The sequence below is a fragment of the Papio anubis genome, chromosome 1, assembly GCF_008728515.1.
Source record: "Papio anubis isolate 15944 chromosome 1, Panubis1.0, whole genome shotgun sequence".
Classification (NCBI taxonomy): Eukaryota; Metazoa; Chordata; class Mammalia; order Primates; family Cercopithecidae; genus Papio; species Papio anubis.
Window position 1 is genome coordinate 137,250,783 of NC_044976.1, and position 26,644 is coordinate 137,277,426.

A 26,644-nucleotide genomic window follows, 5' to 3' on the forward strand; every position below is an offset into this window, starting at 1 on the left:
TGGGCATGGTAGCCTATTGAGCAAGGCATCAATTGCTCACCTGAATATGGATTATTTTAATCAAACTGAAGACAGAATATGTATAAAGGAATGCAGTAATGCCAGCTCTAGGTCAGAACTTTAGTTTTAAAAGTTGTAGGTGACCGGTTGCTTGTAGTTTGAGATATCATCATTGATCTGAGCAAGGCCCTCTCTTACATTTATAATTGATCATTTATTCCTTCATTCATTTCCTTTTATCCCATTAGCCCTTTTGCTCCATTCTTGGCAATTACTGGTTTATGTTTCATGTGTATTTTTCTGTTCCTTGTGTTCTTACAAAATGTGTATTCTGTATGTATGCATAGATTTTAAATTTACCTAACTTGTATCCCATTCTTTCTTACCTTTTGCCCTCAGGAGTGTAGCTCCAGGGCTCCATGGGAGCGGCCACTATACTTTGTCTATCCACGCTACCAGTGAGAAACACAGACTTGACCATGTAACCTCAAATAATGTCACAAAACCCTAATGCATGTCACCTTAGGGATTGGTATGCCAATTTCTTTGGGATTTATACCTAGGAGTGGAACGGTAGGGCCATGGGTTTTTTGTTTCTTTTTTAATTGGACTGACTGCCCTCCTTGACTGTCCTTCAAAGTGGTTACATTCCCCCAGCAGAGCTACAGATTCTCTGTCCCACATCCCCTCAGACACCTGGCTGAACCCAGCTTTCTAGAGTTTGCAGTCTAATAGGTAAAGTGCAGTCTCTCTCGTTTTAATTTGCATCTCTCCAGAGATGAGTTGGAGGAACTCTTTATATAAAGTGTTAGCCTTTGGGGTTTCCTTTCTGTTCACTGTCTGCTTAGATGCTCTGACCATTTTTCAACAAGATTGCTGCCTTTTTCTCTTTTTGATTTGTACTGGTTGCTGGTATGTTGTAGATGTGACTCCTCTTTCAATTTTAGACACTTTAAACACCTTCTCTCATCAGTCACCTGTTGATTAATTAACTGTGGCTATGGTGTCCTTCACTGAATGAAAATCAGTTTCACTCATTTTTGCCTCATATTGTATACTTTCTCAAGTTTTATTTAAGAAGTTCTTCCTTGCCCCTAAGACACAAAGATAAACTCTTACATTATTTTATATTTTCCTTATGAAATTCAAGGATTCTAATTAGTCCTCTCCTGTCGTCAGATGCCAGTATCTGGGACTGTGCCAGGTCAACTCAAGAGTCAGAGTTACTTCATTCACTGAATATTTAATGAGCACTTACTGTGTACGAGGCACTGTGCTGGGAGCTGCAGACAGAAGACAAGGCATAGCCCCTGGATGGGATGACAGAAGTGGACTAAGAACTCCATGTGACAGAAGAGAGGGGTCAGGAAAGGGCAACCTCAAGTAGAAGTGACAGAAGAGAGAAAGAGACCCCCCCATATTGTTCTATATTGTTTTATATTCAGTACCTGCTTTAAGAAGAAACAAGGAAGTGAAACCAAAGGCAGGCAACCTGGCGCCAGGCACCAGACCCAAAACCAGGTCTGGGCCTGCCTGACGTTAGCCTGATAGTTAATATTCAACCCATGACCTAGCAATCGATGTTATCCATAGATTCCAGACATTGTATGGAACGACATTGTGAAACTTCTCGTTCTGTTCTGTTTCACTCTGATTACCGGTGCACGCAGCCCTTGTCATATACTCCCTAGATTGCTCAATCAATCACGGCCCTTTCATGTAAAATCTTTAGTGTTGTGAGCCCTTAAAAGGGACAGACATTGTGCACGCAACAAGCTCGGATTTTAAGATGCTAGTCCGCCGATGCTTCCAGCTGATTAAAAGCTACTTCCTTCACTATCTCAGTGTCTATGGGGTTTTGTCCACAGCTTGTCCTGCTACATTTCTTGGTTCCCTGACAGGGAATCGAGGTGACTGATGGATGGCCAAGGCAGCCCCTTAGGCAGCTTAAGCCTGCCCTGTGGAGCATCGCTGCAGGGAACTCCAGCCCGTCTGAGTGACGCAATCCAAAGAGTGCTCCCAGGTAGGCAACTGCCCCAGTGGAACGCCTCACCAGAGCAGTGCATGGCAGGTCCCCGGGGAGGATCAACGCAGTGGCTGAACACCAGGAAGGAACTGGCACTTGGAGTCCAGACATCTGAAACTTGGTAAGACTAATCTTTGAAACTTGCCCACTCCATTTGAGTGGAAGCATGGCCTGATCACCCACAGCATGCCTGTATCAGTACTTTTGTTCTGGTTTTGACTTGACTTGAATTGCTTGATACTTTGGTTTTGACTTGGCTTGAATTTCTTGGTACTCTGATTTTGGTTTGATATAAATGACAAAGGTGTGTGTGTGCCCTCTTTACCCATTCGTTGTTTTGTGGTGAGTGTGTGGTGTGAGCATGATATTTTGTCTCGAGAAAACATGGGCCAGGCACAAAGTAAGCCCACCCCATTGGGAATTATGTTAAAGCATTTCAAGAAAGGATTCAAAGGAGACTATGGAGTCACTATGACTCCAGGAAAACTGAGAACTTTGTGTGAAATAGATTGGCCAGAATTAGAGGTAGGTTGGCCATCCGAAGGAAGCCTGGACAGGTCTCTTGTTTCAAACGTATGGCACAAAGTAACTGGCAAGCCAGGACACCCAGATCAGTTCCCATATATAGATTTCTGGTTACAGCTAGTTTTAGATCCCCCACAGTGGTTAAGGGGACAGGCAGTAGCAGTACTAGTAGCAAAGGGACAGTTAGTTAAGGAAGGTTCTCACTCTACCTGCCAAGGGAAGCCAGCCCTTAAAGTTCTGTCTGACCCGGAGCCCAAAGACTCATGGCAGGAGATGGCACCAACAGTGCCGCTCCTTACCAAGCGGAGAGGCCCCCTACTTCTGAGCCCACAGCCCCGAGACCACCCAGAGTAGAAAGGAAGGAAGCGAACCTGCAGGAGAAACTCCTCCCTTGGCAGCCCATTTACAGCCCAAGACTGGAATCCAAATGCCCCTGAGAGTGCAGTGACATACTACGGTAGATGAGGATGGACACATGGTGGAAAGGCATGCCTTCATATATCACCCTTTCACCTCTGCTGACCTCCTCAATTGAAAAAATAATACCCCATCTTACACTGAAAAGCCTCAAGCTCTAACTGACTTGCTCCAAACTATTATACAGACTCATAGTCCTACTTGGGCTGATTGCCACCAGTTACTCATGTACCTCTTTAACACAGATGAAAGGCGAAGGGTGCTCCAGGCGGCAACTAAATGGCTAGAGGAGCACATCCCAGCCAAATACCAAAATCCCCAGGAATACATAAGAATTCAGCTGCCAGGAGCAGACCCTCAATGGGATGTGAATGAAGGACCCAATATGGAGAGGTTAAGACGATACCAGAAGGCATTAATTGAAGGGGTGAAAAAAGGGGCTCAAAAGGCCACAAGTATAAATAAAGTTTCTGAAGTTATCCAAGGAAAGGAGGAAAGCCCAGCCCAATTCTATGAAAGACTGTGTGAGGCCTATCGTATGTACACTCCTTTCGATCCAGATAGTCCTGAAAATCAGCGTATGATTAACATGGCCTTAGTTAGTCAAAGCACAGAAGATATCCAGAGGAAATTGCAAAAACAGGCTGGTTTTGCAGGGATGAATACCTCGCAGTTACTGGAGATAGCTAATAGAGTATTTGTAAATAGAGACGCAACAAGCCACCGAGAAAGCCATAAGGAAGGTGAACGCCAGGCCAGGCAGAATGCTGATTTTCTGGCTGCAGCAATTAGAGGGATCCCCGCAAAGGGCAGGGAAAGGGGGGTTCCGGGAGGAATGCCCAGTCCAATCGCTCATGTCTGCAGCATAACCAATGTGCCTACTATAAAGAAATAGAACATTGGAAAGGTAAGTATCCCCAACTAAAGGAGAAGCAAGGTGATGCGGAGCAAAAGACCACAGATAAAGACAAAGGGACTTTGTTCAGTCTGGCCGAAGAGCTACTAGACTGAAGGGGACTGGGCTCAAATGCCCCCAAGGAGCCCACGGTCAGGATGACAATAGGGGGCAAGGTACCCCAGTGTCCCCCTTATCTAAGAAAAACATTGATATAATCGGAGCAACGGGAGTCTCCACCAAGCAGGTTTTCTGCCTACCGTGGACCTGCTTGGTGGGAGGACATAAAGTGACTCATCAATTTCTGTATAGGCCTGACTGCCCCTTGCTTAGTAAGCTGAGAGCCACCATTTCCTTTACAAAACAGGGATCTTTAAAGCTGAAGTTACCGAGAACAGGAGTTATCATGGCCCTTACAGTCCCCCGAGAAGAAGAATGGAGACTTTTTCTAACCGAGCCAGGTCAGGAGATAAAACCAGTTCTAGTTGAGCGATGGCCCCGAGTATGGGCAGAGGACAATCCTCCGGGGCTGGCGATCAATCAAGCCCCCGTACTCACAGAAGTTAAGCCTAGGGCCCAGCCAATTAGACAAAAGCAGTATCTTGTTCCTAGAGAAGTTCTTGAAGGAATACAAGTTCATCTTAAATGCTTGAAAGCTTTTGTAATTAAAGTTCCTTGCCAGTCTCCATGGAACACCCTCCTCCTACCTGTCTGCAAGCCAGGGACCAGGGACTATTGACCCATAGAGGACTTATGCTTGGCTAACCAAGCTACAGTGACTCTGCACCCAACAGTTCCTAAGCCTTACACACCGTTAGGATTGCTGCCGGCTGAGGACAGCTGGTTCACTTGTCTGGACTTGAAGCATGCCTTCTTTACCATCAGACTAGCTCCTTAGAGCCAAAAGCTGTTTGCCTTTCAGTGGGAAGATCTGGGGTCAGGTGTCACTACTCAGTACACTTGGACTTGGCTTCCCCAAGGGTTTAAAAATTCCCCCACCATCTTCGGGGAGGCATTGGCTCGAGACCTCCAGAAGTTTCCTGCTAAAGACCTAGGCTGCATCTTGCTCCAGTACGTGGATGATCTTCTGCCAGGACATTCCACAACAGACAGGTGTGCAAAAGGGACGGATGCTCTGCTTCGACACCTGGAGGACTGTGGATATAAGGTGTCCAAGAAGAAAGCTCAGATCTGCAGACAGCAGGTACGCTACCTGGGATTCACTATTCGGAAAGGGGAGCGCAGCCTGGGGTCAGAAAGAAAGCAGGTCATCTGCAGCTTACCAGAACCTAAAACCAGAAGGCAAGTAAGGGAATTTCTAGGAGCTGTGGGGTTCTGCAGATTATGGATTCCAAACTTTGCGGTGCTAGCCAAACCATTGTAGGGGTTACAAAGGCGGGTGACTGGGAGCCTTTTGAATGGGGACCTCTGCAACAGCAAGCCTTTGCAAGTTAAAGGAAAAACTTACGTCAGCCCCAGCCTTTCGACTACCAGATTTGACAAAGCCCTTTACACTCTATGTGTCAGAAAGAGAAAAAATGGGCCACATGCAGTGGCTCATGCCTGTAATCCCAGCACTTGGGGAGGCCAAGGTGGGCGGATCACGAGGTCAGGAGATCGAGACCATCCTGGCTAACACAGTGAACCCCGTCTCTACTAAAAAATAAAAAAATAAAAATTAGCTGGGCGTGGTGGCGGGCACCTGTGGTCCCAGCTACTTGGGAGGCTGAGGCAGGAGAATGGTGTGAACCCGGGAGGTGAAATTGGCAGTGAGCCAAGATTGCACCACTGCACTCTAGCCTGGGTGACAGAGCGAGACTCTGTCTCAAAAAAAGAAAAAATGGCAGTTGGAGTTTTAACCCAAACTGTGGGGCCCTGGCCAAGACCAGTGGCCTACCTCTCAAAACAGCTAGATGGAGTTTCAAAAGGCTGGCCTCCATGTCTAAGAGCCCTAGCAGCTACAGCCCTGTTAGCACAAGAAGCAGACAAGCTAACCCTTGGGCAAAACTGAAGCATAAAGGCCCCCCATGAGGTGGTAACTTTAATGAATACCAAAGGACACCATTGGCTAACAAATGCTAGATTAACCTAGTACCAAAGCTTGTTATGTGAAAACCCCTGCATAATCATTGAAGTCTGTAACACTCTGAATCCTGCCACCTTACTCCCAGTATCAGACAACCCTGTCAAACATAACTGTGTGGACTCAGTCTATTCTAGCAGACCCAATCTTTGAGACCAGCCATGGGCATCAGTGGACTGGGAGTTATATGTGGACAGGAGCAGCTTCATCAATCCACGAGGAGAAAGATGCGCAGGATATGCGGTGGTAACCTTGGATGATGTTACTGAAGCCAGACCATTGCCTCAGAGCACTTCAGCCCAGAAAGCAAAGCTCACTGCCTTAACTCAGGCCCTAGAACTTAGTGAAGCTCTTGCTAAAACAGTAGTGCAGCGATGCATTACCTGTCGACAGCACAATGCAAAGCAAGGCCCCTCTGTTCTTCCCAGCATATAAGCCTGTGGAGCAGCTCCCTTTGAAGATCTTCGAGTGGACTTCACAGAGGTGCTCAAATGCGGAGGTAACAAGTATTTACTGGTTCTAGTGTGTATTTACTCTGGGTGGATACAGGCTTATCCAACACAAACTGAAAAAGCTTATGAAGTAACCTGTGTGCTTCTTCAAGATCTCATCCCTAGGTTTGGACTGCCTCTACGGATTGGCTCAGATAATGGGCCAGCATTTGTGGCTGACTTAGTACAGAGGACGGCAAAGGTATTGGGAATCACTTGGAAGCTACATGCCACCTACTGACCTCAGAGTTCTGGAAAGGTGGAGTGAGTGAATCAGACTGTCAAAAACAGTTTAGGGAAAGTATGTCAAGAGACAGGATTAAAATGGATACATGTCCTTCCTATGGTATTGTTCAAAATTAGGTGCACCCCCTCTAAGAAAACAGGATACTCCCCTTATGAAATATTATATCATAGGCCTCCTCCTATACTGTGAGGACTTCCGGGTACTCCCCAAGAGTTGGGTGAAACTGAATTGCAGCAACAGTTACAGGCCTTGGGGAAAAATTACCCAGACAATCTTAACTTAGGTAAATGAGAGGTGCCCAGTCAGCTTATTCTCCCCAGTTTACCCTTTTTCTCCAGGTGACCATGTGTGGATCAAGGACTGGAACGTAGCTCCCTTATTATGGCCATGGTGGAAGGGACTCCAGACTGTTATCTTGACCACTCCCACGGCCGTGAAGAGAGAAAGAATTCCGGCCTGGATTCACCACAGCCGCATAAAGCCCGCAGCCACTGGAACCTGGGAGGCCAAACCAAGCCTAGACAATCCCTGCAAAGTAACCCTGAGGGGGACGACAAGCCCTGCTCCAGTCACACCCGGAAGCTGACTGGTCTACACACGGCCAAAGCATGAGGAAAATCGTTATGGGACTTATTTTCCTTATAACATGGACTTGTGTGGTAAAAGCTTCCACTGCTTCTTCCCACGCAGGGGACTGCTTTCAGTGCACACATCAGGTCACTGAGGTAGGACAACAAGTTAAGATAATCTTTTTGTTCTATAGTTATTATGAGTGCCTAGGAATTCCAAAAGGAACATGTCTGTATAATAACACTCATTACAAAGTCTATAATCCAGGAAGTGACCAGCCCGATGTGTGCTATGACCCCTCTGAACCTCCCATTTCCAGTTTTCGAAATAAGATTAAGGACTGAAGACTGGTGGGGACTTATAAATGATACAAGTAAAGTATTAGCCAGAACAGAAGAAAAAGGGGTGCCCAAATGCATACTCTTAAAATTTGATGCTTGTGCTGTCATTAACAGCAATAAGTTAGGAGCAGGATGTGGCTCTTTTAATTGGGATAAAAGCTGCATGACCAAAAATAAGTACATCTGTCAGGAATTAGGATTGTGTGGAAAAGAATGTGGGTACTGGTCTTGCGTCATTACTTGGAAAAAGGATGAAAAAGATCCTGTTTGGTTCCAAAAAGGGAAAGGAAGCCCCTACTGTACAAGTGGAAGCTGCAACCCTTTAGAATTAGTAATCACAAACCCCTCAGACGCAAAATGGAAAAAAGGAGAATATGTATCTCTAGGCATTGATGGAAAAGGACTAGACCCTAAGGTAAACATTTTAATAAAAGGAGAGATTTGAAAACGCTCTCCAGAGCCAGTATTTCAGACTTTCTATGATGAACTAAATGTGCCAGTACCTGAAATTCCAGGAAAAACTAGAAATTTGTTTTTGCAATTAGCCGAGCATGTAGCCCAGTCTCTAAAAGTCACTTCATGTTATGTTTGTGGAGGAACTGTAACAGGAGATCAACGGCCATGGAAGCCCGAGAATTAGTTCCTACAGACCCAGTTCCTGATGAATTCCTGGCCCAAAAGAACCACCCTGACAATTTCTGGGTTCCAAAAGCCTCAATTATCGGACAATATTGCATAGCTAGAGGAGGAAAAGAATTCACTCATCCTGTAGGATGACTTAGTTGTCTTGGACAAAAACTGTACAATGGTACCACCAAAACAGTTACATGGTGGAGTTCCAATTACACAGCAAAAAAATCCATTCAGTACATTTCCAAAATTGCAGACTGTTTGGGCCCACCCAGAATTCCACCGGGACTGGACGGCCCCCACTGGGCTATACTGGATATGTGGACATAGAGCCTATGCTAAGCTACCTGATCAGTGGACAGGTAGCTGTGTAATTGGCACTATTAAACCATCTTTCTTCCTACTGCCCATAAAAACAGGTGAACTCCTAGGACTCCCTGTCTATGCTTCCCGTGAAAAACAAAGCATAGCCATAGGTAACTGGAAAGATGATGAATGACCCCCTGAAAGAATTAACAATACTATGGGTCTGCTACTTGGGCACAGGATGGCTCATGGGGATATCGGACCCCCATCTACATGCTCAACCGAATCATACGGTTGCAAGCTGTTTTAGAAATTATTACTAATAAAACCGGTCAAGCATTGACTGTTCTTGCCTGGCAAGAGACTCAGATGAGGAATGCCAAACAGACTACCAAAACAGACTAGCTCTCGACTACTTGCTAGCAGCTGAAGGAGGAGTTTGTGGAAAATTTAACCTTACTAATTGCTGTCTACACATAGATGATCAAGGGATCATGAACTAGATGAACTAGTTGAAGACATAGTTAAAAATATAACAAAACTGGCACATGTACCCCTGCAAGTGTGGCACGGATTTGATCCTGGGGCCATGTTTGGAAATTGGTTCCCAGCAATAGGAGGATTTAAAACTCTTACAACAGGAGTTATAAGAGTAATAGGAACTTGCTTACTACTCCTTTGTTTGCTACCTGTACTTCTTCAAATGATAAAAAGCTTCATCGCTGCCTTAGTTCACCAGAATGCTTCAGCACAAGTCTACTATATGAATCACTATCAATCTATTGCACAAGAAGACATAAGTAGTGAGAATGAAAGTGAGAACTCCCACTAATAAAATGAGTGAGAGTCTCAAGGGGGGGGAAATGAGAGAGGAGAGAAAGAGACCCCCCATATTGTTCTATATTGTTTTATACTCAGTACCTGTTTTAAGAAGAAACAAGGAAGTGAAACCAAAGGCAGGCAGCCCAGCACCAGGCACCAGACCCAAAACCAGACCCACAACCAGGCCTGGGCCTGCCTGACCTTAGCCTCACAGTTAAAATTCAACCAATGACCTCGCAATCGATGTTATCCATAGATTCCAGACATTGTATGGAAGGACATTGTGAAACTTCTCATTCTGTTTCATTCTGATTACTGGTGCATGCAGCCCCTGTCACATACCCCCTAGATTGCTCAATCAATCACGGCCCTTTCATGTCAAATCTTTAGTGTTGTGAGCCCTTAAAAGGGACAGATATTGTGCACTCGATAAGCTTGGATTTTAAGACACTAGTCTGCCGATGCTTCCAGCTGATTAAAAGCTACTTCCTTCACTAGCTCGGTGTCTGCGGGGTTTTGTCCACGGCTCGTCCTGCTACAGAAGGAATGAAATTTCAATTTGCAAACTGCCCAGGAGGGAGAGACCACAATCTCAGCATGCATATGTCAACCATATGCACGTGACATGCAACCATGCAAACATTTGGGGTAGCCCAAGAGTGGAGAAGACTATCGTTGGGGGATCTAGAATTCCTTTCCTAGTCTAGAAGAATTATACTAGGACTTGTATGATAAAGCCTAAAGTTCTCAAAACCAAATGTGGAATCAACTACTAAGAAGAAACTTCTAAAATGCAGTGGCTCAGCCTCCATGTTGTACCCAATGGACAGACCCCTTCTGTGTAAAGACAATTTTTGGCAGCCGTTTCCTCCAAACATGCAGAAACCCAGAACCGGCAATTGAGGGCTGAGCTATGGCTCTTTGTAAAAACCTCCATGGGCTCCTAAGACAAATGCCCACTCTAATGATCACCTGCAGAAAAGCTCACCCCAACCAGGAGGATATCTATGTACTTAATTAAGATTCTTCTAAATAGCACTATCCACTTAGGGAAATTTTAAGAGCCAGACATTACAAATTTATTAAAATACTTCAATTTTAATATAGCAATTAAATTTTACAAAATAGCAACCACAGTATCAACTCAGAGTACAACCAGAGCATACAGGACATGACCCTGCTGGAACCCTTACCAGACCTGAGCCAAGGTCAGTCAGAAAGCAGGATGGATTATTTCACAGCCCATCAACACCTCACAGTACCAGCAGTCTGCATGCTCAGAGAAAGGTCCATCACCTGGGCTGGTGGAAAGGGCATCGTGGGGAAGCCAGGAACCTGAGTTTGGGTTCTGGCTTTGCTTTTAACTGTGTGATTTTGAACAATCCCTTTATCCCCTATGTCTCAGTGTCCTCATGTGCAAAATTAGCACATTGCATTGCATCAGTATGTCTGAACATGGAACAGGGGTGGGAAACATTTCAGAACTCCTTGGGAAAGTTGCCAAAATACAAAGTACCTGCTAAACCAAAACCAGAGGGTGGCTTGCCCAGGCCAGTTGAGAGCTACCTGACTGGTTACATGTGGCTTGGGGATTGTTTGCACATCACCTGAAGCATCCCTAGCACACTAGGCTCCTCAGGAACCTACAGACAGAATCCTTGGGCTTATCATTAAATCTACTGACTCCTACCTATATCATTCCACAGTACTGGGAAAAAGGGAGCGGGGAGGGAGGAACTATAAATCTCTTTGCAAATACAAACATCTTCCATGCCATAACTTAGGTCCATAAGCCCTAAATATAAAACACAGCTTTGATCTCATAAGTGAGTCCCACCACATATGAGTAGATGCAAAGAATGCAAAGAACACATACAAAGAATCCCACTAGGTTACAAGTGCCTCAAGGATTGCAGGAGGTACTGCTCCAGGTAAGTAGACACTGTTTTGCTCATTGCTGCATTCCAAGCACCTGGATCAGGGCAAGGCACACAGTGGTTACTCAATAAGTATCTATTGAAAGAATGAATGAATGAGTTTACCCATCTTCATATCCTTGGCCCAGTGCTTGCAATAAATGTTAAATGAGCAAATATAAAATGTTTTAAACTTTTCAAAATGCTTTCATAAATCCTTCATTAGCTGATCACAGCAACTCACCCAGTTCTTCATTTAGATAAAGTAGGTTAGCTCCTTCTCTACCCCAGACTGTCTTCCTAGTGTGCTTAAGGGCAAATTATCTTCACTAAAGATAAAGCCTGGGAGTATCCAGTGTACAAGAGGGCAGTTCTGAGGCCCAGTCACATGTTTATCCATCACACAGCAGGTCCCAGGACTCAGAATCTCCATCCAGACCATGCTGTCCAAGACCTACTAATTAACTAACTGAATGTATACATATTCAACAGTGTGTAATACTCTACCTTATAAAAAATTATTTCAGGTGGTTTATCAGAAACACACAAAATAGGGAAAAATAATTGAAAATAAAAATTAGACCCAGGAAGATACAGAGGTAGGACAGAGAGAGATACCAAGACCACAGGGCCCCCGAAGAGCCAAATTCATTGGCTTGAAAATTTGGATCTAAGTTTCCCAGAATCCAGGTGTGGTGGTGCATACCTGTAGTCCTAGCTACTCAAGAGGCTGAGGCAGGAGAATCACTTGATCCCAGGAGTTCAAGGCTGCAGTGAGCTATTATTGCACCACTGCACTCCACCTTGGGGGACAGAGTGAGACCTTGTCTCTAAAACAAAATTAAAATTAAAAATAAGTTTCCCAGAAGCTGAAGTGGAAAGAGAAATCAGTTACTTAGCTGCCCATGTCCATAAAGAAAAAGGATACCAGTTCCTCAGGGGAAACAAACTATTCCCCAAACTCATACTTAAAAGTTATTTATTTTCTGTACATATTTTAACTACAATGGAGAATACTGCACCCCCATAGCACACACAGCAATAGGCATTAAACTGTTTGTTGTAGCATCCCTCAATAATGACTAAGAACTGAATACAAAATATGACCCAGCAAAAATATATGATGGAGGAGGCAAGACAAGGCAATGTGGTCCAAATTTTGAATGTGCTTCAGTCATCTTCCATCAATCTACTTCACTAGTGAAACCAGTCCAACTGCCCATAGAACTTATGCTGATGGCTTTTTGAATACACATGGAAATGACCCTCCCTTGTCTTACAACTGGAAACTTACATTTGTGTTATCTGAGTTCCTTCCTCAGGAAACTGATCCTCAGGGAAGGAACTGAAACTCACTAGACCACCACATCTAGTGAGATGCCAGATCCCTCACCCATCATGATTGCTTCCATACCTCTCCCTAATTCCCATTTTCCTGCACGTGGTTGCATTCCTTCCCCACTATATAAACTTCCAATTTTAGTTGGCTGAGAGGAATTGATTTAAGGCAATTTCCCATAACTCTGGCTGACATCACCCAAATAAAGCTTTCATCTCTGGCAATAGTCATTGTCTCAGTAATTGGTTTTCTATGCAGCAAGCAACAGAACTAAATCAAACCCCTGGCATTTCAGAAACAGATTTTGGTTCCTTGACCAGAAGGCCTTGTTCATGGCTCTGCAGCCGTGGGCCAGGAGAGTTTCAGAAGCCCTCCTAAGCAGCTGCCTGGCCCTTTTTTGGCTGGAGGTGGATTTCAGTCTCTTTTTGACTCTGTCACTGTGGCCTCTATTGCATTTCTGATTGCCTATGAAGAACAGCCTTTGAAATCTGCCATCTGCATCTGGATAAGTGAGTGTCTTTTGTGGGTACCAAACGAGGGGAATGGCTCAATTTTGGGAATTCCAAAGAAATTTCCATTTGCAGGTTGAACAAGTGTAACCAACAGAGAGGCAAGCCCTCCAACTATTTGTTTGGACACTCTTGGGACTTGTTAGTAATTGTTGGTGTGTATAAACATCTGTGTCTGGACAAGTATGTTTTGTGGGTCCAAACAGTGGCAACTGCTTCTCTCAATTTTGGGAATTCTGAAGAAATTTCCATTTGCAGGTTGAACAAGCCCAACCAAGAGAGGAAAGCACCCCAATTATTTCGGTTTGGACACTCTGGGGGCATGATGGGTGCTGCTGCAGTTGGATTGTGTATTAGTGATTGTGTGCATGTTGACATAGCTGTAGGAGGTCGAGGTTCAATCCCACAATGCAGCCTGCTTGGATGCATTCTTTAGGTTGGTATGAATGTAGTTGTGGGCCAAGAGAACAAGGGAAAGTCTATAGCCATACCCATACCACCCCAACCTGCTGATCTCATCTCATCTTGGAAAGTCTTTGAATCGTAGGGCTGTCTTACAATTGGATTCATTTTACTGTTAAATGGGAAACTGGGTCAGAGTTCCTTTGTATCCAGGCTTGTATGTTGCTCATCTAAAAACGGTCAGGACTCATTAGTATTAAGTTGGTGCAAAAGTAATTGTGGTTTTTGCCACTGCTTTCAGATGCTCACAGCCTTCACTGGATTACCTACCAGGGCAAAATTCAGCCACGTGAACATGTTCATAAACCGGTGAGTTTGCACTGCTATCTCATGGCTAGAATTCTAAGGTAAAAGCTACTGGATCTTTGTTTATATGTGTACATATGTGTCTGGTTATCATGTGTTGTCTTTACATGGTACCAAATTGGTTTATAAATAAAAAGGAACTCATAAATTAAGTAAATAAGTCCAAGACTTTTTCAAGTTCAGGTGACTTAAGTAAATTCTAAATAAGCTGGCTTTAAAATTATTGGTAAGATTAAAATAGAAATGTCTTCAGCATTGTCAACATATTTTTTTCTGGGTTTTATATTTGTCTCTGCTAGATATTTTAAAGTGTCAGAGTTTGGCACAGAAGGTTGTAAAACTATAAACCCAGACAAAACAAAATGACCTTTGTGTGATTTTTTGATAAGTAAGACTAATATCATTAGTTTAATAGAAAGAGCTGAATCTTCTGAGTTATTGGTGAAAATGCCCAAGTATTTAAGGTTCTTGAGTGAGCACTTAATATGCACAGGTTATAAAAATAATTAACAAGGAAATAATAACTAGCTCTGTCGAATATCTCAGCTCTCATACGTAATCTAGATAAACTGCTAAAAATGAGTGAAATGTAAATGGGATAATTGCTATAGGTGAACTTTCTATGTAATTTAAAATCTTGAAATTATTTTGGATGCTCACTAGATGTATGAGTCATTTCCAATTAAGAAAGGGTTATAATATAGGCAAAACATATTTTTGTAAAAAATTATGGAATGTTCTTACCTATAAAATGCTAACATCTGATAGACAGTTCAGAATTACTTGCTTCCTAGATCGTCACCCAAATTTAAGGTGACTAAGAATAGGAATTCTAGCTAATATATAATTTTAGGCCACAGCCACCAACACAGCCATGCTGCTGCCCCACCTACCCTGCTTCCCGCCAGTTGCCCATGACCTCTGACCTGTTCCAACAATCTGATAAAATGTGGTGGATTACTATGAAGTTCTAGACGTGTAGACAAGCCTTACCGGAGGATATTAAAATGACATATCGGAAACTGGCACTGAAGTGGCACCGAGATAAAAATCCTGAGAATAAAGCAGCAGCAGAGAAGGCCGGGTGCAGTGGCTCATGCCTGTAATCCCAGCACTTTGGGAGGTCGAGTCAGACGGATCACAAGGTCAGGAGATCGAGATCATCCTGGCTAACTCAGTGAAACCCCATCTCTACTAAAAATACCAAAAAAACTAGCTGGGCGAGGTGGTGGGCGCCTGTAGTCCCAGCTAATCAGGAGGCTGAGGCAGGAGAATGGCGTGAACCCGGGAGGCAGAGCTTGCAGTGAGCCGAGATCGCGCCACTGCACTCCAGCCTGGGTGACAGAGTGAGACTCTGTCTCAAAAAAAAAAAAAAAAAGAAGCAGCAGAGAAAAAATTCAAACAAGTAGCTGAGACATGTGAGGTGGTATCAGACGCTAGAAAATAAGACAGTTTAATTTATATTAAACCAGAAGGAGGATTAAATGGTAGAAGAGGCGGCGGAAGTCATTTTGACAGTCATTTGAGTTTGGCATCACATTTCATAACCTAGATGATGTCTTCAGGGAATTTTTTGGTGGAAGGGACCCATTTTCATTCAACTACTTTGAAAACTTATTTGAGGACTTTCTTGGCAATCAAAGGGGTCCCCAAGAGAGCAGAAGCTGAGGGATGGGTTGTTTTTCTCAGCATTCAGATTTCCATATTTTGGAAGTGGATTTTCTTCTTTTGATACAGGATTTACTTTATTCTGGTCACTAGGTCACAGGGGACTCATTTCATTCTCTTCCACATCATTTGATGGTAGTAGGATAGGTAACTTCAAATGCGTATCAACTTCTACTGAAATCATTAACAGCAGAAAAATTACTAAAAAAGGATTGTCAAGAACGGTCAAGAAAGAGCAGAAGTTGAAGAAGAGGGCCAGTTAAAGTCCTTAACGATACACGGTGAGGAGCAGCAGCTGCGCTTGGATAACCAGGAATTCAATGCACGCACTTAACAGAAATGTTAAACTATAACAAGCACCATTTAAGGATTAACAAAAACAGCTTTTGAAGATATCCAATGAACTCAACTTTCAGTATAATTGTACCTAAAGTATTTATAAAGAGCTTCTTAGAGCTCCTATTTGTCATAGACTTTTGAGTTTATTGTTGGGACCACAAAATAGGACTTTTTGTTTTAAAAATTGATGTAAATCTCTGTATGCACTTTGCTTTCTTATTAAACATACTCCAAGGTGGTAAGACAAGAGTGTACACTAACACCAGCACGGATCTGCTTTTCCATCATGTCTGGAAATGTGAGCCAAGCAGTGTCAGCCTGCTATGACATTAACATTGCCAGGACAAGCCTTCTATAGGAACAATTTCATTTTTTTTTTCAGTGTTTAGTAGTTAAAGATATTAATGCATTAATGGTAATATATTTCTGGCTTAATATAAATTAAAGATGTTTTCTACTTGTGCATAAATGCTGGCAATTTAGTAGGTCTTGACAATTGTTTAAACATGCAATGTTAAGCCTGGGTTTTAAAAAAGTAAAGTTGGTAAGCTGGGTCTTTGTCATTTGCTTTAAAACAAAGAAATGCAAGTGTGTTCAGTGCATTCTTTATTGAAAAAAAAAATTGTATGTAAAATGTGCCAAAGAAGATGTATTCTTATTGAGAAAAATAATAACTTTGTTTAATTCAGAAGTTATCTGATATGGTTTGGCTGTGTCCCCACCCAAATCTCATCTTGAATTATACTCCCATAATTCCCATGTGTTGTGGGAGCGACCCAGTGGGAGATCATTGAATTATGGGGGTGATTTCCACCACATTGTTCTCGTGGTATTGAATAAGTCTCATGAGATCTAATTAGTGGTTTCCACTTTTGCCTTTTATCTTCCTCATTCTCTCTTTGCCTGCTGTCATCTATGTAAGATGTGACTGGCTCCTCCTTGTCTTCCACCATGATTGTAAGGCTTCCCCAGCCATGTGGAACTGTAGGTCCAATTAAACCTCTTTCCTTTGTAAATTGCCGGATCTCAGGTATGTCTTTATCAGCAGTGTGAAAACAGGTTAATACATTATCTAAAGGTTAAATTATGGACTTGGAAAGGTTATTTATGAAACAAGGTAGAAAGGAACCAGTCAGTAGGGGAGAGAGGTGAAAAAGTTAAGATTGGTCTGCTATGTTAGAAAAAATTTTCCTTAAAATATCAATTGGCTCTTAATAAAATCACAACAGGTTTTGATTTTGATTCTATACTGTTTCTTTTTGAAAACTTCTCACGTTCATGTCTCAGAATGTGTCTTGCTGCTTTCAGCTTTTTTCTCCCCATGAAAAGGCCTGAGATGCTAACTCTCTCCTTCAACTTTTTTGCTAGCTCTTTTAACTTTTTTCCTCTAGTTCTAACTACTGTAGTGGCCTGATGCTGAAATGTTTATCTGTAAGGTCTAGAAAAGCGATGTTTTCTTCCAGTATAACTTGATTCTGTACTCTTGGCTTTTCTTGATTATGTCTGAATTGTTCCATGTAACTGGCAAACTTCTCATGCTGTTCCTCTGCTCAAAGTACTAGTTTCCCGGTTTCTTGTTGCCTTTATAAGGTTCACTCATGACCCTGGACATACTCTTCCCATGTCTGATTAATTCAAGTACTCTTTTCTCATCAGGTTTGGCTTTCAGGTTATCTAAGTGAGCTTCCCATAAGGAGAAGCAATCACGCTGCAGAAGGTCTTTCTTTGCCTTTTGGTAACTGACCTGAGAAGCAGATTTTACATTTTACTAAGAGAATTTCTATCTCATCATTATTTTTTGATTAATTAGGAAAATAGAAATTTAAAAGAATTAAGGTTTTTACATCCATGTAACTTTCTGCATTGATTTTAAAGTCCTTGTGCTATTAAGTTACAGGGCATTGACTCCTGGGTCTGAAAAAGGCACCAACTTCTGCTACATCCTAAACACTGACACCTGTCAAAGCCTCGTCTTCAGACCCAGGAGAGGGTGACAAAACAAACTGCTTTCATGAGACACAGGGCCAGAAATTAAAACTATTCAATCCCTCTAGGCCCAGGGACTATAGCAGAAGAGGTGGGCACGTGAGATGACAAGGCCAATTTTGAGGAGTAAAATTAGTTGTCTTTCTAAAAACTAAACATTAATATCAAAAGCACACTGATGCAAGACCAGCATCTGGGCCTCTGTGTCAGAATAAAAAGATTTTCTTGAAGCATTGATCTGCTCTAATAGAAAATTATAAAAGGTTATAAAAGGTTTATGTAAATGTCAAATTGATTAAAATTAGATAAAATTGTTTATGAGGTTTTATTGAACTTAGCTTTAACATTAATAATACACTATATAGAGGTAAATTCGATTTTCTCTTTTGAACAAAATGCATAATATTAATAAGAGATAGTAGAAGATTTCTGTTTACCTTTTGAGTTAGCTGCAGGAAAAAAAAAAAAAAAGACAGGAGAGAGAGACAGGTTCAGTTGGCCCCACACTGTCTTTGTTGTCTTATTATTTGGGAAAGTGGATTTCCTATCAAAAAGTAAAGGTCAGGGTTTGGTTTTTTTTTTAATATCTGAACTATCATTCTGGCTAAATGAATGACTATTTTATAGTGACTGTGACCCTATTTTGTGAAATCAGGTATATTAAACCTTTGATATTTGACAAATTTTCCAAAAGCAAAATTTCAAGTTTTAAATTCAGTCTTTTTGGCCAGGCACAGGGGCTCACACCTGTAATTCCAGCACTCTGGGAGGCAAAGGCAGGCTGATTGCTTGAGCCCAGTTCAAGACCAGCTGGGCAACATGGCAAAACCTCACCTCCACAAAAAAAATACAAAAATTAGCTGGGCATGGTGACACACACCTGTAGTCCCAGCTACTTGAGAGGCTAAGGTTGGAGGACTGCTTGAGCCAGGGAGATTGAGGTTGCAGTGAGCCATGACTGTGCCACTGCACACCAGCCTGGGCGACAGGGCAAGACCTGATCTCAAAAATAAACAAATAAATAAATAAATTCAGTCTTTTTGACCACAAACTAATTTTTTAGCTATTAGGGTCCCTTGAATTCCAAGACAGACATATTAGGCTTATTTGGTATGTTAAAATTACATATAAAGCATTGTCATATACTAAATGTTTAACTTTCTTTGGGTTATATTTATATAAATGTATTATTATTGTATATTCCAAAATCATGTGAGATTCCCAAATTTCTGATCTTAGTATATGTTATCAGTAATAACTATGATTATCTTAAACTGCTGCATGCCACAGAAATAACCAATCTTCCTTGTCAATTGTGTCTTCAACCATGACTGTCCTAAGACTTTTGTCGTCCACAATTGTTTTACTTTGATTCTTCTCAAAAACCAGTTTATAATCAGCTACAGTCAAAAACTTGCTTCTTTAGGGGAGTTCATGAAAAGGACTCTTGAATGCAGATTTCTGATAACTTTGGAGATTGTGCCACTGGATTAGAGAGAAAACTTCCAGGACTCTTGTTGGAGGGCTGATGAGTTCTTGAGGATTACTGGCCCAATATCAAGCAGAACAGGACTAATTGCATGGACTGAACTAGTAGAGGACTGAAATAACTTTTTATTATGTCTTTTATTTGAAATATTTCTGATTGTTTTGGTTTTGGTTTTCAGAGTCAAGAACACTTTTTCTTTTGAGCTATTTGTAGCCTTTAACAATTGAGTAAAATGAACTCTTATCAATAAAATTTGAAGCATATTTCTCTCTCTCTCTCTCTCTCTCTCTACCCTATTTCTCCAGAATTTGAAAACTACTTGTGGTGTTCTGACTTTATGGCTTAATATATGCTTTGTATGCAAACCATAGGGGACCGGCTTTATGATGACAGGCATATTAACCTTATTTTTTGGCTTTGGGGTTTTGGCTCTTACATTGATTTAAGGTCTAAGGAGTATGTGCTCACCTCCATTCCTGTCTGGCCTAGAACGTTTAATTGGCTATAAGTCTTGGCCATAGATGTCCTAATGAAGGACAGGATGGGCCCAGGGCCGGTAGCCATACCACCCTGGCAATGATATGGGACAAAATAAAAGCTTGGCCATCAATGTTGCCTCTGGCATATCGACACCAAAAGAGACCAAAGTAAAAACAAAGTCCTAAGCCCCCATCAACTGAATGAACCAACTTGTAACCAAGGGGACTCCAGTTGCCAAGAGACAAATCTTGTCTAGGAAAAGGTCTTGCCTCTTGCCCTGCTGAAGATACAAGTAGCTCCCAGAACTGGGCTGGCTCTTAGTCCCTTCGAAATGTATGGAAGACCATTTCTCCAACTCCTAGACTCTAGATCATATATAAAATAATTAAGAAATATATTAACTACTGTATCTGAGCTTGCTTCCAACAAGCTCCAGTTCCCTACAGATGTGCCTCTCCACTCTTTGAAACTGGAGGATCAAGTCCGGTTGAAGACCTGGAAATCCCACTAGGCTGAAGACCCGCCACAAGCACAATAAGTCAGGCCTTTTGAAACGCTGCTGACCACCCACTTATCTGTCAAGTTAGCCAGCACAGATTGGGTAAACCAGTCAGTCCCTCTGGGATCCCTCTGCAGTAAACAGTCATGGTCTTGTGAACACAGCCCCCGACCCTACCCCACCCCCCGCCACCCTTACACCCAGCCAAAGATCCTAGATAAGAAATCATAAAGGGAACATGCACTTTTCAGGTCATTGTTCTCCCCCAGAGCCTAGCTTTTTGCATGTGGGATGTAATGAATCAGGAAGACGTTTTTGGTAGGCTTAGGATTGTTCTCTTGGATTCCGCAGTGGACCCACTCCATATTCTCTGGTATTTTAAAATTTGGTTTATCTATGCTATTAATCACTTTAGTTCAATGTGGCCTCAAATGTTGGTCAAAAAGCAAAATAAAAGTACACAGATCATAGTCTTCCAATGCGCCAGATGCCAACCAGGTACTTTGAGTATTTCCCATTATAAGTGCAATGCTTTCATTCCTTCTCATGATCCCACAACCACCTTCCTCAGCAGAAAGCATCCAGGATTGATGGTCAGATTCCCCATGATTGAGGAATTGATCAATAGAAAGGGGAGGGGCTGAAACTGCCCCAACTGTTCAATAGAAATGAGGCTTCTGGTTTTTTGAATAAACATGGAAATTGACATTCCCGGGTCTTAAAATGTGAAATTTACATTTGTCTTATCTGAGTTCCTTCCTTAGGAAGCTGACCATCAGACAAGAAGCTGAAACTCACAAAAATCACCACATCCAATGAGATGGCAGTCCCCATGTCCTTCATGTTTGCTTCCATACTATACCTCCCTAATTCATGCTTTCCCATGCATAGCTACAATCCTTCCCCACTATACAAACCTCCAATGTTAGTCAGCTGAGACAGATGGGTTTGGAACTGATCTCTCATCTTTCTGATTGATGTCACCCTAATAAAAAGGCTTCTTCCTTGGCAATAACTTATTGTCTCAGTAATTGGCTTTCCATGCAGCGAGCAATGGACCCCTGGGTGTTTTGCTAACACTAGGTGTTTGGAAAGTTGGAGAACAAACAAGTGGAGGTGAGGTTCTCCAGAAAAGGCCTAGACTACAGTGTTCTGTATTGCTCATTAGGAGTGGCTCCCTGTAGCTTGAAGGCCCACTACACTGACAGTGACATTGACAATGACTTGTGAAAACCGAGGAGTCTAACTAGGATTCTCCCTCCTACTTGCATGTCCATTTTCCTTCAGCCCAAAAGTTAACTGTGCTGAAAAGCCTCCATTTACCTTTCCAAATCTCTCTTCACCCTTCTCCACCCTGCCTACAGCCCTGGTAGACTCTGAAGAATGCATCATCTGGCCTTCCTTGCCCTCTTGCTTCCCATTACATTAGGCCAACAGGATGCATCAGCTGAAGACACAAGGATCTTATTAGGGCACCTATTGCTCAGTTCCCTTCCCGCTACTGTGGCTTCACAGTGTCTCTACCTCTCCACATGAGGCCCTAGCTCCTTCAGAAGACAGCCTCACCCACTGCAGCTCCCAAGAAGTTCTAGTAACAGCCTCCTCCCCTCACCCCTTCACACCTAGGAGTGGTAACAGCTTCAAGGGTTGCTAGATCCTGGTGCCACATCATCCCTGTTGATTTCTTAACCCTGTACCTCCTCTCTAAATAGTCCCTTCATTAAACTTTCCTCAACTGCCCCCTTTGCATGTGCGATCTATTTTCTAACAGGACCCTAACAGATACATGAGCCAACGAGAGACCTGAAGGTTAGGTCAAGTTGCATTTCCTAAATACTCTGGATATATCCCAGCATGTAAAGGGATGGCCGACCAAAGTTTTCAACATTCAACACCACAGGGATTGGAATTAGTTTGGCCTAGAAAAGTTTCAAAGCAGGTACTACTCATTATTAGTTATTAAGCAGAGATATTTTTTATTAAAAATCTCGGTAATGCTCCTGTACAGTATCTGGCTTTGAGCAACACAGCTTCTTAATGAATTCTCCAGAATGAATTATTTGCAAAGTATGTCCTAAGTAACTAAAGGAAGTGACCTGCTGTATGGAGTTATTGTGTATAGCCAATTAAATTCTGCAAGGCATTTGCTGATTCAGTCTTTAGAAATAGGCATCAACGGTGGCTAAAATCAGTGTCTACTGAGGTCACACCTAGTTTATGACCAAAGAAAGGAAGAAAAAGTTGTATATCAGCATACAGAATATCTTCTTTATTAAAGAAACAAAAAAAAACCCAACTCTACAGCAAGGAGGCATGCATCTGGGCTATTCAAAAGCAACTTAAAATCTTTTTTTGTTGTTAAGATGGAGTCTTGCTCTGTCACATAGGCTGGAGTGCAGTGGTGTGATCTTGGCTCACTGCAACCTCCACCCACTGAGTTCAAGTGATCTCCTGCCTCAGCCTTCCAAGTACCTGGGATTACAGGTGTGCGTCACCACAACTGGCTCATTTTTGTATTTTTAGTAGAGACAGGGTTTCGCCATGTTGGCCAGACTGGTCTCGAACTCCTGACCTCAGGTGATCCACCCACCTTGACCTCCCAAAGTGTTGGGATTACAGACATAAGCCACTGCATCCAGCCAAATCTTTTTTTTTTTTTTTGAGACAGGGTCTCACTCTGTCATCCAGGCTGGAGCACAGAGGCACAATCACAGCTCAATGCAACCTCGACCTCTCAGGCTCATGTGATCCTCTTGCCTCAGCCTCCCAAGTAGCTGGGTGTGGTAGTGCATGCCTGCAGTCCCAGCTAATTTTTTTCATTTTTTAGTAGAGACAGGGTTTCACCATATTGCCCAGGCTGGTCTCAAACTCCCAGCTCAAGCAATCAGCCTGCCTCGGCCTACCAAAGTGCCGGGATTACAGGTATGTACCACTATGCCTGGCCTTAAACCCTTTAAAGGAAGACAGGCTAAGGCCCAGCTGCCTTCCTTTGTTCAAAAGGGATATAGGAGGCCATACTGACTCTTGAGGTAGTTTTAAAAAGCAATAATAACTGAGAGTTTATATTGAGTTTGTACAGCTTCACCAGTTCACAGAGTGAATACTAAAGAGAGACTGCAAAGTCTTGTATTTTCCTTAATAGATTTCTTCACAGGAGAAGTATGTAAAAAATGATCAATAAAAATACAGAAATACCTGAAACCCCATTGCTCCTCATCTAAAACACCAGACTGAGAAACACAGATTCCAAAATTTAAGGAAGAAAAACATAAAATTTAGATGAAATGTCTAATAAACTACAGTTGCTCTTTTTTTGGGGGGGGGGGGGGCGGAGTTTCCCTCTTGTTGCCCAGGCTGGAGTGCAATGGCGCAATCTTGGCTCACTGCAACCTTTGCCTCCTGGGTTCAAGTGATTCTCCTACCTCAGTCTCCCAAGTAGCTGGGATTACAGGCGTGCGCCACCACACCAGGCTAATTTTGTATTTTTAGTAGAGACGGGGTTTCACCATGTCGGTTAGGCTGGTCTCAAACTCCTAACCTCAAGTGATCCGCCTGCCTCAGCCTCCCAAAGTGCTGGGATTACAGGCATGAGCCACTACAGTCTTTTAATGATGAGGTCCTCCCAGTTTGAAAAATGAGAGCCAAAAAATGGTTGACAAGCAATATGTAGCCTAATCAATAATTTAGTTTAGTTATCAAACCTCAGCTAGTGACACACCTGGGCTGGCACAAAATGTGCCCCCTTCCTCCAGCTGGCCTTCCAGTGGCCTTCCACCAGCTGGGAGTTTCCGGTGAGTTGTGCTCCTGCCACATTCCCAATACCTTCACCCTCTGAACACCTGTGCAGCTAGAGTTGCTGAGACCCTCACATGTGGGCTTAGGCAGAGAGAGGCAGCCCACGTGTGCTGTGCCAACCCTCACCAGAGACAGAAAACAAATTAGCAGCCTGAGCCCCACCAATCTGTGTAACCTGGATTTAGTTTTGCTTCCATGGGCTTGGTTTCTGGAAGTCCAGAAATGAGCCCTAGCATCTGTGGAGCCCCCTTGCTGTCCTTCCTACTCCTTCTAGGTTTATGTGGTATGTGCAGCCAGGCTCCATCCCCAGCCGCCCACCCAGTAGAGGACTAGCTCGCCATATCTGGAACACCTATCGGGGGCCCAACGCTCCACTTAGCTCTTGCCTACCCCCCTCCTAAGGGGCCTTATGTCCGCTCTTCTTACCTCACTCCCTTTCTTCCTACACTAATCAACTGGTTAGAGTCCAGCTGACAGCAAGCTGACTGACTGCTTGGAACGGACACTTCTGCCAACCAAACTTTCAATAGCACTTCCCTACTGCCAGGTCTGAGTCCTGCCTGCTAAACTTATCAAACCTGTTAGCTCTTGTGCACAGACCACTCCGTAGCCTCTTTGGAATGCAGCCAGGTTACACTCCCCGACCTTATGGCCAGTCCCAGTCCAGGAATGTTAAAGTTACCCCAGTCCACCATATAGATCTGCTTGCTCCCATCTGGTCATGCCTCTGGCCAGAGGCAGCACACAGGGAAGAAGGGTCTGGGTGAGGTCACAAGGCCCGTTACCTGCCATCCCTTAAAACCCAGAAATCCCAGGTCGAAATCCCAGGCCAATATTCCTGCTTTGCAAGAATATCCAACAGGTCAATAATGTTATGAAAGTTTCTCACCCTCACTGTTGGCTAGGATGTGTGACAAGGGTGACAAGGACATATCATTTTATACCTAACAGATTGGAAAAAGTTTTGTGATAAGTTACTGTTGAGGAAGCAGGGGAAAAGGAGCCCCCAGCCATGGCTGGTGAAGATGTGAACTGATAAAGTCTTTGAAAAGCAATTTAATAATACCTATAATTAATGAAAATACATATATCCTTCACTTGGCAATTCCCTGAGGATTTATCCCATTGAAATAGACACCACTAGGTAAGAATATATGCCCAGGTACTGTCTGAGATCACAAAAAACTAGAAACACATAAAGTCCAAACAATAAAAGCATGATTGAATAAACAGTGACACATCTAAATCTGGAATATTACGCAGCTCTGAGTCAGATCTTTACCAATTAACTCAGAGGGACTCCCTGAGCCGTTATTCAGTGAGAAAAGCAAGATGCAGATGTGCAAAACCAAAATCAAGACACACTCTAAAAAGCATTAGTGTTTATGTAAGATTACATGAACACAAAGAAACAAATGAAGGATATACACCAGGCTGCTAATACCAGCAACCCTGAGGATGAAGGGGATGGTGGTTGGAGGAAAGAGTTAAGCAATGACAGCAACAAAAACTACAACTTTTTTAAAGTGATGATAAAGAAAACCAGAATGTGTGATGTAATCCCATATTGATTATGTAAAATTACGCATGTGCGCCCGTAAAAAGACACATGAAAGTACAGTTACCAGAACGCTAACAGAGGTTACCACTACGTAGTTTCCTTAGTCCTGTACTGTTTGCATTTTCACAAGTGATTTTTTCCCCTATAATCAGGAAAATACTCCCCACACTATTTTGCCATTGTTTTCTTATTCATTTCCCTGCTTTTCTAACTCTATGGTTACTACAAACTCTCTACTTCTCACTAAATTAACCACATCATAGAAACAGCTGCCCACTGCACTGGGCTGGATGTTCACTGGGGCTCGGGTGTGTGTGTGTGTGTGTGTGTGTGTGTGTGTGTGTGTGTGTGTGTGTGTATGTCCGTGTCCCTCTTTCCGTCTCTGACTTTCACTCCAGCCCACCATCTACTGGAAACTGAGCCTCCCCTTAACCCGGCTTGTGAGGAGCTTTGCCTGAATTCCAGCAGCAACAACAGGGGCTCACAGAGAGCCAAGGAGCCTTCTCCCCTGTCATCCTCTCAGGAGCTGGGTTCTGATGAATCTTTCCTGATTTTTACTCCCAGAAAGAGAGTTTGTAAAGCCTCTAAATCCTCATGCACACAGAAAGCCATTTATGAACAGCATGCCAATTTGCTAAAACAACTTTTGTTGTTGCGGATGTTTACATTGGAGCAGTCCTTCACTCCACTGCCCACCCCTCCGCCCCCACCAAGTTTTGCCAACACAACAGCTCCAAAGTCCCAGAGCCAAGAACAGAACTAAACACAAGGTCAGCCAGGTCAGGGGCTGCTATCCTGTGTGAGGGAATAGAGCCAGGCACTTGGCTCTGGTGTTTATTTGCACATTCTTTTACATAAATTTGCATGTTGGCCTCCATAAGCTTTACTCCAAGTATCAATATTTAAAATCAAATTGATTCATTTGTGCAACCTCCAGGAAGA

General features: G+C 43.0%; 1 protein-coding gene and 1 pseudogene across 1 annotated transcript in view; one reads left to right on the top strand and one right to left on the bottom strand.

Annotated features, from left to right (window-relative positions):
- Nucleotides 1-26,644, bottom strand: part of CNIH3 (cornichon family AMPA receptor auxiliary protein 3) — a 136,319-nt gene that overhangs the window by 78,110 nt on the left and 31,565 nt on the right. The gene's annotated exons all lie outside the window — the stretch shown is intronic.
- On the top strand, nt 14,832-15,887 carry LOC103877692 (annotated as a pseudogene).